Genomic DNA, 14,818 nt, shown 5'->3' with positions numbered 1-14,818 from the left:
TTTTTGCACCTAGGATATTTTGTGGTTTCCAATCTTCAGCAGCAGCAGCAGATGCACCGCCGTTTTCCCTGTACTCTCTTCAATTGTTCCTTGGTAGGAACACGCAGGACAGGACCAGGATATCCCCAAGGTCAGCAGTGAGTAATCCATTTACTTCATTTATGTGATCAGTCCCACACACGGTTACCTAGACCACCACATAAGACTTACCTATATGGCTAGTGGCATAATCTATGGGAGTGTGTTTAACATTGGACTATCTGGAATCCTGAGTCTTATGAACTGTCCTATGCTATGAAGAAGTTTATATTTTTATATCATGATCAAACATTACCTACTCCTGGTTAGCATCACAAGTGGGAATTAACCCTCCCCTTCCCTTCCACATTAATTACCACCTAAAATATACTTATATATGTTCTCCAATTGTTGTTCATATAGATGTTTTTGAAGCCACCTCTCATATTTCTCCCCAGTCCTCCAGAGCAATTTCAATATTGAGATCGAGTTCCCATTTTTTCATATAGTCATGGTCGGACATATCTCTCCACTGGTCCAACTCTGGGTATATAGTGGATACAAGCACTTAATAAAATATTTGAAGAAAAAATAATAATGAGTAGACAGAAAATACACAACATCCGACACCTGGTATCCCTGCCACTTCGCCATGTCCCTTTTGATTTTGTCAACAAGCCCTTTTTAATACCTAGTATTTCTGCAGAGGTTTTCAAATGTCGTGGATTTGGAAATGTCTAATTTGGATATATTTATAAAATTCCCGTTAGGGAGGGAATATTTTAGGCTTGTTTCCTCAAATGTGAGAATTCGACCCTGTGTTAGTAAGTGTCCAAAATCCACAATATGGGTGATGTTTATTCTTTGAATAAAATTTATTAAAAAAATGTATTACCTGGCTCCCTGCTTTTTTCTTCTTTTGGTACTGGATTTCTACATTTGCGACTGGACATGCCAGCACAGACTCGTGGTGGCTCAGGCGTGGGTAAGATTTATTCTGCATGTTGTTACGTGAAGAGTGTGTCTCTACTCCAGTATTGATTCAGTTTTTCTCCAATGAGTTAACTTCAGGTTGATTCACCATCACCTTGATTGTTTGCTTCAGGAGATATTACATTATTATCTTACTGGTTATTCACTCAAGATACAAGACTTTACCCACTCCATGCTAGAGTCTTACGCCAGAGTTTGAATCATTACGATTATTGATACAAGACTGTATATATTCCGAATTCATTGGAGCACCCACTTTTTCATATGTATATGGGTATGGATTTAAAACCTGGAATAAAGTCTGAACTGTCCATAAGAAACACCAACCTTGAGGGATCTTCGATTTGTCTAAATTTGGATTTGGCGGATTACCATACACATAATGTAAAATTAATCACCTAAGATAGTAAATGTTAAGTTACAGTCCTCTCCTGGCTCTCTCCATAGCCACACAAATTGGCTCTCTATCTATCCACACAAATTGAATCCTGTTAAGGAAAAAAGTGCACTCCGAAAGGTCTCTACAATTCCAGAAACAGAGGCTTTACTGTGGATGGATCGATGTTTCCGTACAAACGCGGACCTTGGCTGAGTACCATATACTTAATGTAAAACTAATCACGTAAGATGGTAAATGTTAAGTTACTCTTCTGGCTCTCTGCCAAGCCAGCCAGATCAGAGCCAGTAGCGAGACTGTTGTTATAACCAATGATTCAATATCTATTCAGCCGTACATATTAGGAGGTGAATGCCAATAGGTGATTTGTTTTAAGTGGCATGCTAGATAATATTTTTTAATATCTGGTACCGCAAGGTCCCCTCTTATCTTTGGAGAGAGCAGGACCGATCTGGGCGTTCTGAGTCTCTTTCTTCCCCCAAGATGAACTGGAATATACTAATTCTTGACAGCTTTAAAATATCTAGAGGGAATTGCTACCAGTGGGGTCTGGAAATTATAAGGTAGCATCAGTAGAATCTTCATCTTGATCACTGTGATACTGTGTAGGCAGGACATCTGAAATTTGGTAGCGTCTAGATCTTTCTTAATTCGAGAAAATAGTCCCTAAAAACTTTTCTTAAACAATTTCCAGGTCATTTTTTTGTGTCAGGAAAACACCTAAATATTTAAGCTGTGTTTCTTTCCACATGTAATTAAAAAGTAATTGTAATAGCTTCACCATGTTTCGGTAGGGTCAGGTTCAAAGCTTCGGATTTGTCAAGGTTTGGCTTGTAACCTGATACAGGTTCCAAACTCTGTGAGGACTGCTTGTAGATTTGGAAGGGATGTTAATTCATTCTGTATAATAAATATATCGTCAGCAGAGACAACTTATTAATTTTGCTGCCAATTGGTATGCCTTGTATGTCTGGGTTCTCTCGATTATAGTACACACTAAAGGTTCTATAGTTAAGGCAAAATGGAGAGGGGATAAAGGACAACCATGTCTCATGCCATTTGATATCCTAATTAGGTTCCCCCCATCCCAGGTAATTTCAGAGTTGCCGACGGGTGAACCCAAGTCATTAAGGTCTTATGTAAGAAAGGCCAACTAATTCTATCAAATGCCTTCTCGTCGTCCAAGCTCAACACTATCGGTGAGAGTACACACTACCTTCAGAGATCAGTATGCCGTCACTCTGTGCACATCTACCTCGTCCATACCTACTAGATCTGCGCTTCACTAGGGTCTCTCCGGTATCCCAATCCAACTATGCTCTGGAGTTTCTACTCTGAGAACTCCCTGCTGAGCACTTGCCTGCTCCACTTCTGGTCAGAGAACAATCGCTGCTCATTACTATGGGCTCAATCTGTAAACAACTTGTTCCTTAACTGAAAACAATAAAGGTAACAGGACCACCTTACTACACAACTATACACTCAAATACACATACATAACTTACAGTGAGGCCCTCTCTAACTGCTACTCCAGAGGAACCTGATTCTAGAATACTTTGGGGGTGGGGGGTGCTACTGTATATATATCCTCCCATCTCCCTATGGTGACATCACTGGTCACAAGACCTACTGGGAAGTGGCTATCCTTTCTGCAAGTCATCCTGTATGACATGATGGGGGAGGGAAGCAAGTCTGTGTGACCCTACGCAGTTAACCCTCTATGGTCCTTAACCACTAGTAGTCCCTTGCAGGGGGGGAGGGGGCTGCACATATATTCTGACGAGCGTAAAACTAAGTTTCCACCTGAACTAGTTGGAACCATGACAAATGGCTTAATTTACTCATAACCAAACATGACTTTTATACTAGTAGGTTTTGATGGTTTAGTATATTTGACATGTGAGTTTTTACTGGTTTATTTGTTTATGTTATGATTGGCTACACAGTCACACCGCTCCCCAATGCACCGTTTGTATGCGTCTTCGTTCTCGTTGGCCCGTCAATCGTGGGTGAAAATGCAGGTGCATGGGAATCCGAGGAGAATTACAGCAGGAACGGCCCGGCATTCAGCACGTTGGATATTAACGGTTGAGGATTACATTTCTCAAAGAGCACAAGGGTTTCCCCATTTGCATGAGTTCCCAACTTGTAATCCTGCCAGTAGTTGTGTAGAGACCAGTTTACGCTTTCAGCTACAGAATTCCTACACGTCATGGTGCTTCCAAAATACACCTCTCTCATCAATGCAGAATCACCATTAGTTTTGGATAACGGTTGGCAGCTACCAGCATCTACCAACATCCAGCTCTCATAAGTATTTTCTATTCCTACATATTGTGCTTCAATGAGTCTTGAAATATCCCACATTTGATTGTTTTGTTTAAGTGAAATTGTTCTCCCTTCCTACCCATTTTCTGTATTATTACCTAAAGAGTGAAAATCTGCCATAATTGAATTTATTGCTTTTTTATTGTAAACATGAGTTTCCTGGTGCTTTTTTTAATAATGCATTTTAATTTAATATTGTTTTATCCTGCTTTCGCGGTAGTAACCAATAAAACCAAGGACGTATATTTTTCTTTTTTTTAACTTCTGTTCTTGAATTCATTAAGTTGTCAGTAAAATATTTATGATGTTTATCTCATTCTGAAAAAAAAATAATAACTAGATGATAAATCCTTCTTTTCTTAACAGCATATCATTAAGCTGGTATCCTAAGGGCTAACATTGCAATGTGAATAAAGCACATTATTGCTAGTTTGTTTGAGTACTGTAAGACATTGATGCTGTTATACCCTGTAGTAGTCGGAGGTCTTATAATATGATATAAAATATAAATACTCTATGTGACTTTAGCTATAGCTTGGAGAACAAGTCAACGCCATGGACTATTAAATTAGATCCATCCATCATCCTTGTCATCATGCAAAGATTCTCGTTGTGCTTATAAATATGGCTACACTAAAGCATAAATATTTCACTAGAACTTAACCAAGGGTGGTCTTCTGGTTAAAGCCCTGGGCTCCAGTTGAAGATCAATCACCAGTTCTCCCTAGACACTTACAAGGCTCCAAATATGAAAATGGGATTAAGGGGTGTATATTGACTAAAATGCGATGGACATTATTGCAACTTAGTGGGCATTCAAAATGAATAGCCATTAATGGGCAAAAATGGTTATTACACTTTATTGAAGATAGCCTTAAGAGCTTTGTCCATCTAGATGTAGACGTCTACAATTCATGCTGCTCCATTTTGAAAAAATGTATTTTGACCTATTTAACTGGGGTGGTTTCACAATTGGGATAGCAATATACCGGCCCACGATGCCCCAATTAATAATTTCTTATCATTTATGATGTGCCAAGATGTTCCATAGCACCGTACCATAGAGTTGGAGGATGAAAAGGTAGGTGGAAACATAAGGGACAGGGGGATGAGAAGGTTGGTGTGTTTCTAATAGCTGCTTGTTAACTGAAAAAGTTAGGCCGCGATTATAGTTACCACGACAGCGCGCACGATATCGTGCGCTACGAGAACAAATGTGTGTGTCTGAATGAGGATGGCCATAGTGCGCGCAACGCCATGTGCTCTGTCACGCCCCTACTATAATCTCCGCCTTAGCATTCGGGAAGAAGTGGGATTATGCGGAGGTAGAGCAGAGAGAACAGGTAATGTATGAAGCTGGGAATGCTTCAATATGCATCTGAAATACTTTTCCCAACCCAATAAATCGAGCAGCTGTAACATCAGCAAATGGCGACACCCTTTTGTGGCGACTTGGGTGTTGTGTCCCAGAGATTATTTGGGAGAAATGACAACCGCATCATAGCACGCATATCATTTGCGCACTGTTCTTATGTATTGGTCCATATTATCAACGTAAAAAAAGGCAGGACCAACAGGAAGAATGTCAGCTGAGGGTCTCCAGAACAAGGGCCATCGTGCCATACGGGACTCAGAGCAAAACATTTTCATTATAGGTGTCATGGGAGGGTGGGAGGTGGGAGGGGGGGAATTGTACTGTGAGTATTTTCCGGTGAAGCTAATCCTGATGAACCAGAAGCTTGGAGAAAAGTGCTGTTCTGGGATTTAAAAAGCAGTGCAACCTACCCCTTTATAAACACCACACAATAACATTGCTGCATTTAGGCAAGTCAGAATTTCACAGAGCGAACCTATTCCAATTTATATGAAAATAACGCTTGCATTGGTGCGTTTGCAATAACCAGGCAATAACTGACAGGCAATAACTGACAGCACGAATACACTGTATATACACCATACTGCCATCTACAAGACAGTAGTTGTCCATGTTGCTGGAAACAGCGTTCAAACTTCTTCAGCAATAAAGCAGTTATTAATAAGCCCTGTTTTATATGAACGGCGGGTAAAAGTCCTCTCTAGGTTGATCTTGGAGCTGTAAATCAGCGAGTTGGAAGTTGTTAAAATATCAGATTTATTGAGCAGATGATGCTGAAATATGCCAGTCGGGAATCGACGATTTAGTAAATCTCTTAAGCAAATTCTACAAATAATTCATTCTTTGCTTAGTATTACAGGGGAACACTGTAACCTTTTCCTAAGTAAATAATTCAACATTCGTGCTGCATATTTCTCAGATCGCGCAGTTTACCGCAGAGACACAAGATTTTTTTTTTATTATTGGACTACAGAATACCCTTTTTTGTTTTCTCAGAGGTGTAAATCAAAGCGTTTCTGAAGCTTTCATGCCTTCGTTCTTGTCTTCAATATCATCGACAACTGGAGACCAGCTAAACGTGCCGGTGTTAGGAATCATTCGCCTTAAACTAACTGGAACGATTATCTTTAAATTCCAACCTTATCAGCTGTTCTTGGCTAACAAACACAGCGGTGCAAAATAGCCCAGGGGCGCTCAACTCCAGACCTCAAGCCCCTCCAACAGGTCAAGTTTCAGGGTATCCCAGCTTCAGCAAAGGTGGCTCAATCAAAAACCTGACCTGTTGGTAGCTCTTGAGAACTGGAGTTGGCCACCCCTGCTCTAACATAAAGCCCTGTATGACCTATCTTTATAAATAAACAATAGCATAGGAATTATTATTATTATTGGTGAAGTGTCCAAGCATTCCACATTTTCAGGCAGGATATCCCTGCTTCAGCACAGGTGGCTCAATCAGAGGCTCAGTCAAAGATTGAGCCACCTGTGCTGAAGCAGGGATTGATTGAGCCGTCTGCGCCGAAGTTGGGATATCCTAAAAACCTGACCTGTCGGGGGGTCTCTAGGACTGGGGTTGAGGACCCCCTGTCATAAAGAACCATCTCGCTAATTAAATGTAAACAGCTTCAAGGTAATCTGTAAGTGTACAACAACACAGAGGAGATCCTGCTCTGCCTTATATAATAATATAGTGATATAAAACGGCGGATTTGGGGGTGTATAAAATATACCCCAAAATCTTTCAAAGTATAAAACATAACTTATTTAACAATTAAAACCTCCCACATGATATAGATGTCAAAGTAATAAACAATTATTAATAAACAATGAGGTTTTTTTTTCTTCTTCAAAAGTTTAAGCATTGTTTATTGCTTTATGGAGGTTTATTTGTTTAATAAAAGTTAAGTTTCATACGTTGGCGCCGAGGTGTGCAACCCTGTAGCCAACAACAACAAGTGGCTAATTGGTCATCAAAGTGTATGTGGCTAATTGGAATTGCAAAAAATGTGACCTAGAACTGATAAAACTCGGACGGTGCACCCGCAATGATTGGAAGAAAATCGGGATGTGTTTCTCGTTTGAAGCAGCATTTGTGCGAGAATGGTGTGAGAAACACGTTTCCCCCCTTCCATTGCATTCTGCACCAGGAGAATATGTGCGCTCAGATGCTCGGAACCGACACGTTGAAGACTTTGATGGACATGGTTGTGAAAATCGTTAATTACATCCGAAGTGGAAGTTCCCTCATCCATCGACAGTTTGTTGAGGCCTTGAACGAATGCGGTGATTGTGGTTTCGAGGATCTTACTGACTATTCAAATGTGAGATGGTTGAGCAGAGGGAAAGTTCTGGAACAGTTTCCCTATTTGCTTCCTCAAATGAAAGATTTTCTTGTTGAGAAACGTCAGATAGAAACATTTTCTGACATTGAGAGCCCTTCATGGCAGTGTGATTTACATTTTCTGTGCGATATCATGGCTCACTTAAATGGATTAAACGTGAAGCTGCAGGGAAAGGGTAAAGTAATATGTGAGCTGGCACAGCATGTTCAAGAATTCAAGTCAAAACTGAACCTCATTCTAGTACAAACTCAGAAGGACGATTTGACCCAATTTGCAAACCTGACTAGATTTCTAGAAAAAAACGAGGAGTGTGGTCTACTCAACGTGAAGCGGCAACTCTACGTAAACTGGATAAAAAAACCTGTCCCAGAAATTGGAATCACGTTTTTCTGATTTCAATGATTCAAATTGGCATTTAAATTCTTGCGTGATCCATTCCACTTTGATACTACAAATTCAGGCAAACAAATGTCCACCCTTCTCTCTTTGGACAAGCGCGGGCTTCAACATGATATGCTTTCTCTTCACTGTCTGGAACACTTGAACATTTACCTGAATTGTAAAGTCACAGATATGTGGAAATCTATTCTGACCGACAACGATCTCCCAACTTTGAAAACGGGCATTTCAAAATTATTGTCCATGTTTGGATCAACGTGGGTGTGTGAATCAACGTTCTCTACGATTGGGATTCATCAAGTCAAATTACAGATCTCGAATTGTTGATGTGCGTTGAGTACAGATATTCAGCCAATGTTTCTGCAACTTGTCACAAAGAAGGATTGTCACATTTCGCATTAAATTGTCTTACATTTTCAATTTGAAGAATTGTCATCATTTGCGTCTCAGGCAGTTGTAACTGAGAAGTCAAAGTGTACATGTTTAGAATAAACTTGTTTAAACAGTGTGTGTTGTGGTAAATGTTCGATTTACCTAATTTCTCAGTTTTTACATGGTGTGGCTATTTTCACTTCTTATTCGCCACGCCTGTGGCTACACTGAAAAATAGGTTGCTCATCTAGGCTTTGGTGGATTTTGAGTGTAGTCTATTTGGGGCTTTTGTCTTTCTGTTCTTTTTAAGTGAATACATATTTCTTTGTGCATGTAACGCTTGCGCTCACCACGAACAAGGCGGGACCCCAGTACTGAGGTGGGAAAGTATGAAACTGTGCACCAGCAGCAGCGGAGGCACGCCTGGAGGGTGGATAGTCAAGATAGCTGGGTCTGGATTGGAGAGTGGGTTAGTCGTAGTACTTGACACGGTCGTAAGTAGGTGCCAGGTGTGTAGTCGAAGTCCGGAGTGCCGTGGTCTAGGGTCGGAACCAGAAGAGTAGTCAGGTGTCGGTTAGCCGTGGTCAGGGATGGAGAGTAACGAAGGTCAGAGGCAAGCCGGGGCCAGTAATCCAGAGAATGGTCCAAAGTCTAGCCGGGTTAGTACACAAGGAGACAAGCAGCAAACAAGATAAGCAGGACACAGGAACAAAGCAGGCACAGGGAAGTGGGAACACAAGGCCACCTATGGCTATGCTCAGCCAAAGTGTGAATGCACTAGTTGAGCATATAGAGCAGGAGGGAAGCAATGGGACAGAGGTGTGAGCACAGCGGAGGTAGGGATAGGCTGTGAACGGTGCAGGAGACGGGTGAGGGTGATCAGAGTTGACGCGCAGCTGGAGAGCGGTGCACGCGCATTCCTTCCTGACTCCAAGAATTTACAATCAGATTACTCCCTGGATCAACATCCTTCCCATGTTTACTTATTTGGTATATCCCTGTATACCTTTCCTTTCTAAAAAGATGTCCAACCTTTTTTTGAACATATCTATTGTATCTGCCATCACACTCTCCATGGGTAATGAATCCCACATTGTAACTGCCCTTACAGTAAAGCAGGGGTGCGCAAACTTCCTGCACTGCCCCCCCCCCCCTGCCTGCTCTCCTACTCGGTTGCGCACCACCTTACCTCTAATGAAGCATCAAATGACGCTGCGGGGTCATGTGACGTCACGTCACGTGACCCGCGGCTTCGTTTGACGTCACATCTCCATGGTAACGCCGGTAAGTAAATTTACAGAGGCCGCAGGGCCTCTGTAACCACCGTGCCCCCACATTAAAGTCTCAATAAAGCCCCCAGTTTGCACACCGCTGCTGTAAAGAACCATTTCCTTTGTTGCTGGTGAAATCTCCTTTCCTCCAAACTTAAGGAATGCCACCGAGTCCTTTGTACTGCCCTTGGGATGAATAGTTCTTTTGAAAGCTCCTTGTACTGTCCCCGAATATATTTGTATATAGTTATCATATCACCTCTTAGACGCCTCTTTTCTAATGTAAATAAATCTAATTTAGATACCCTCTCCTCATAAATTAGATTTTCCATCCCCTTTATTAATTTGGTGGCTCTCCTCTGTAATCTCTCTAGTTCCATAATGTCTTTTCTAAGAAGTGGTGCCCAAAATTGTACTCCATATTCAAGGTGTGGTCTTACTTATACTTTATAAAGGGACATAATGATGTTTATCCATTGCCCTTTTAATGCAAGATAAGCCTGCTGTCTACAAGCACTCCTAAATCCTTCTCCATCAAGGATTCTCTTAATTTATCCCCATTTAATTGTAAATTGCCTGTTTATTTTTGTTTCCTAAATGCATAACCTTACATTTATCTGTATTAAACCTCATCTGCCATTTACCTGCCAAACGTTCCAGTCTTTCCAAGTCCTTCTGGAGAGAAATGACATCCTGCTCTGATTCTACAACCTTACACAATTTAGTGTCACCAGCAAAGATGGAGACTTTGCTGTCTATGCCAACCTCAAGGTCATTAATATACAAGTTAAAAAGCAGGGGTCCCCTTGCTCATTGTACATGTTTAGACTACCTTAAAGCCTTTGTCCTTCTGTTCTTTTGTAGCGAGTCTGTAATGGCAGCCTAATTGAGCCCCAAGGTCAATGTGTATGCAAATGTACATTAATATTAACGTTAATATTTATTATTCTGCAGTTTTAGATTTAGTACTGTTGGCAGTAAGTTATGTATAGATCCAGTAAGGCAGGGGACCTCAACTCCAGTCCCCAAGACCCCCCAACAGGTCAGGTTTTCAGGATATCCTTGCTTCAGCACAGGTGGCTCAATCAGTGTCTCAGTCTTGGACTGAGACACTGATTGAGCCACCTGTGCTGAAGCAGGGATATCCTTAAACCTGTCCTGTTTGGAGGGTGGTGTGAGGACTGGAGTTGAGGACCCCTGCAGTAAGGCATTTCTATGTACAAATGAGCACATTTTCAAATAGCCAGTCTGCTGTAGCACATTTGAGTCTAATAAAACTTACAATAAAAACTTTCCTGGTGCTTGAAAATAACTAGCGTAACTTAACTAATAATTTCCGGTTTTTGTTATTGTAAAATCGCTGCTTATTTCACCGGTGTTTTCATTTTATTGATAAAAAAAAAATGTACGTTTATCATATCAGTCTTAACAATGAAAAACAAACAAAAATGGACACAAATTTGAATTTGGTGTTTATCGGTGCACTTATTTTTAGTTTTCATACTCCCCTTCTGTTGCGAGGCTGCTACAAGAGGTGAAACTTGTATGAAATCTCGCTTAGTTTCCGTTTTTTTTAACATGTGTTTTTCCAGGTTAAAACCCAAAACCGGAATCCTTAAACCTGCTAATATGCAATGTCTAATCAAAGGTATAAATATTGAAACACCTTTAAGCTCTCTTGCTCTGGCAGCCAAAGGGTTAACTCCCTTTACACTGGCATTAACTTTGTTACTATGGCCACAACTTTACCCATACAAAAGATGGAAGTCTGTTGCCAAGGCAACTGCAAGGCCTGGAGAGCATACTGTAATTTTAGGCCAGACGTCATGTTCTGCTGCAGCGTTTAAGATATGAACATTTCAGAACACATTTGACGCCTGGCATCAGAAGAAGGGTAGAATTTACATACGGAGGGTTAAGCTCTTCAGACTGAGGAGCAAGAAAAAAAACGGCTTTATTTCGAACACCTGTATACCAAAATGTGTCACTCCACTTCGAAAGTGTTAGCATATTTCGCTGAACCAACGTAATATGGACAGTGTGCTAATGCAATTCTAATGTAATACATTGACAGAGGTTAAGAATAAAAAGCGCACGCATTGTGTTAGCAGCACATGATGACTTATTGACTGCGCCCTGCCTAGGGTGGCCAGGTGGCTTCTCCAAAAATACTGGACTCAATGGTGAAAGGTGCGTCAGGTCACCATGTCCAGGGAGGAAAATACCGGACACAAACATGTCCAGTATTACAGTCCTCTCATTTTTTACTGGACAGCAAATACAGGACAGTCCGGTTCAATACCGGACACCTGACAACCCTAGCCCTGCCCGGAGCGGAGAATCCTGGTATTCCTGCTTTGAAAGCCACAAAAAATTGTGATCTGTCGGCGGCCCCCATTCAATTACTTTTATTTTAAAAGCACTGTTCTAGAGAAGCTAGATAACCAAGTCGTACTGCAAGTTAAGTAGATGCGACCAGTAATATCTTTCAACGTGCGTGATATTTATATACACTGGCGACACACTTTATTCGAGCTCGGCTAGTCCCACGAATTCGGGTATACCCGGGTGTATTGAGGTTTGTGACTGTTTTCTGCCCGAGTGCATTGAGTTATTTTCCAGGAAGGGATTGAAGCATTTTATTCCCGCTGGCTGCAATACTGCACAGTATATATATATATATACTGCATTACAATTCATGAATTTATGCCATCTGGTAGACACGCGAAGCATTGCAGCCTATTAAATCCTAATCATTATCATTTAACAGATCAGCCGCCCGTCAGCCAGGCATGAACCCAGGCTGGGAAGGCAAATGCAACGGGGCTTGTCAGAGGTGAGGAGCGGCGCATTCCAGGTATCTGCCAGGTACATACCGGGTATTTGCTCGAATAAAGTGTGTCGGTGCAGTACGTTGTTAGGGGTCCTCAAAATGTATACATTGATTAAAAAAATAAATGCTGGTTTCAATAGATATTATTGAAAACTAGCCATTAACCCTAGATTTAGATTGTAAGCTCTTCGGAGCAGGGACTCCTTTTCCTAAATGTTACTTTTATGTCTGAAGCACTTCTCCCCTTTATGTGTTATTTATATTATTTGTTATTTATATGATTGTCACGTGTATTACTGCTGGGAAGCGCTATGTACATTAATGGCGCTATATAAATAAAGACATACATACAAATATACAACTTCTAACCAACCATCCTCTATTATACCGTTCAGAAAAATCTGAAGAGGGACCATTATTCTATATACCATTGTCGGTGCTTACTCACGTCACTAGGGGGTTATTTCAGAGGTCAAGAAGCTGTGTTGAACCTGTACAAGTGTAGCTCTGTCATCGATTGTGATACCTTAAATGGAACAAGTGTTCTTCATACTGAGGATACAATCATGGTGTCCAGCAGTGGTCCTCATTCCTCTGCTCAGGGACCCCCACACACAGCCGAATTAACTTAATTTGCATATGAACAGGATATTGGTTGGTTGCCCTAAAAAAAACATGTTCTGGGTTAGAGAGGCACAGGTCTCTTTATTTGGTCTCGAATTGTGTTTGAAATCATTTAAAGACAATGGAAACGGAAAAAAATAAACGAAATCCATAGCAAACGGCTTCTTTCTGTCAAGGTGGCCAACAATACTAAATGTCAAAGGGCTGAAGGAGCGGCTCAGTGAGTAAAGGCACGGAGTGTGAAGCAGGGCAGTCTGGTTTAAATCCCGGTGTCGGCTCTTTGTGACCTTGGGTAAGTAAGTCACTTTATCTCCCTGTGCCTCAGGCACCAAAAACAGATTTTACGCTCATCTGGGCAGGGACTGTGTGCTGCTGTGCGCTGCGTACCGCGCTATACTGTAATTGTGGTGCTCTTTGAGTCCCATTGGGAGAAAAGCGCTATATGAAATAACAGTCATTCTTATTTCGTTATTTACTAGGTCTAGCATGGTTGTCCATCCTCTTTAAGATCCCACACGCGTTCTAGTACCGAGTTTTCTTGGCGTTGGAAAAAGACTCCATATTACTAGTCATCTTGGACTTCAAATAAGTAATCATTCCTTAAGGCATTATAAATTCAAAGTAGCAAGCCGGTTTCTATACTGTAACTCTATATCTTGCTGCATTCAAGTATAGAACAATTCCATGTATTTTAGAGCAGTTAAGAAATCCTTGAAAGGAATTCATGTCTAATTGATTTTGCATGTATTAAAAAGCGAGCAGGGACATCCAGCTGAAATGATGGCTTGATTTCAAAATAGTTCAAATCCTTGAATAAATTATATACAAGTAGGATTCAAGCAATATGCTGTGCTATTAATCCCACGGTGTGCATAATTCCCCAGTAAATGTGTGTCCTCAGACCTTCAGTAAGCTTCTAGGCTGGCATTTCAAGTTAAATGTACGGAAGTTTACTTTTGAAAGTAAAAAATCAGTCAGGGGTAAAATTGGGTAAATAATCTAACAACAGACATTTGGGTATAAACCAAGTTCTTCACATTAATTTACCGTCAGCATGTGGCTTAGTCTAATTATTCTTTTGCTGCTACTTTGATACATTTTATTTCGGTCACCAAAGGAAGGAGCGCTCAACTCCAGTTCTCAAGACCCTCCAACAGGTCAGGTTTTCAGGATATCCCAGCTTCAGCACAGGTGGCTCAGAGGCTCAGTCAAAGATTGAGCCACCTATCCAAAAGCGGGGACATATTGAGCCACCTGTCCAGAAGAAGGGACCTTTTGGGGGGGCTTGAAGACTGGAGTTGTGCCCCCCTGCTGTAATGTAACAAAGAGTACATCAACCCATCTAACACAACACTTTATATTTCTTTTTTTTGTCCCTTATGATGGGTGCTTCTGCATTGGGGGGGATTTATTTATTTTCAATGCGTTTCTGGGGAGGACTTTTGTAAGATGCTGTGCTGTGGATGACAGTGACAGCATTAGGATTATAAAATAAAATAACATTTGTTTTTGTATGTCTATATATTTTTTCACCGTTTATTTTGTTTTAGATCAGTGGCGCTTTATATTTTACCCTATTGATTCACACCATCTGATGCTTCTTCTACATTCATTTACTGTACCTCCTTATTCCACAGTATCTCCACTTCCTTCCGTTTCTCTTTACTTTTCCAAGGTTGCCGAGATCTGCATTTCATTGCTATAACCCCTGCATTATGCTCCTTTACATCGTCTTCTGCCAGAAGTTTGAAAAACCTCTTCACAGCTCTTCAAAAGCATCATTATTATCACCAGTTCTTATAATTCCCATTGGTTGGGTTGTGTATTAGGGAGTGGATATGGATTAGATGTGTTGACCAATGACACTAT

General features: G+C 41.0%; 1 protein-coding gene across 7 annotated transcripts in view; it reads right to left on the bottom strand.

Annotated features, from left to right (window-relative positions):
• Positions 1–14,818, bottom strand: part of DAB2IP (DAB2 interacting protein) — a 613,541-nt gene that overhangs the window by 360,284 nt on the left and 238,439 nt on the right. Inside the window, exon 1 of one of the 7 annotated variants that reach the window (XM_075578973.1) lies at positions 12,774–12,792. The exons of the other annotated variants lie outside the window; for them this stretch is intronic. The gene's annotated coding sequence lies outside the window, so the exon portion shown is untranslated. Of the gene's footprint in view, positions 1–12,773; positions 12,793–14,818 lie in introns of those variants that run through there. 7 annotated transcript variants of the gene reach the window in all.

The sequence above is a fragment of the Ascaphus truei genome, chromosome 21 (assembly GCF_040206685.1).
Source record: "Ascaphus truei isolate aAscTru1 chromosome 21, aAscTru1.hap1, whole genome shotgun sequence".
NCBI classification, from domain to species: Eukaryota; Metazoa; Chordata; class Amphibia; order Anura; family Ascaphidae; genus Ascaphus; species Ascaphus truei.
This window is presented reverse-complemented; position numbering and strand designations above follow the sequence as displayed.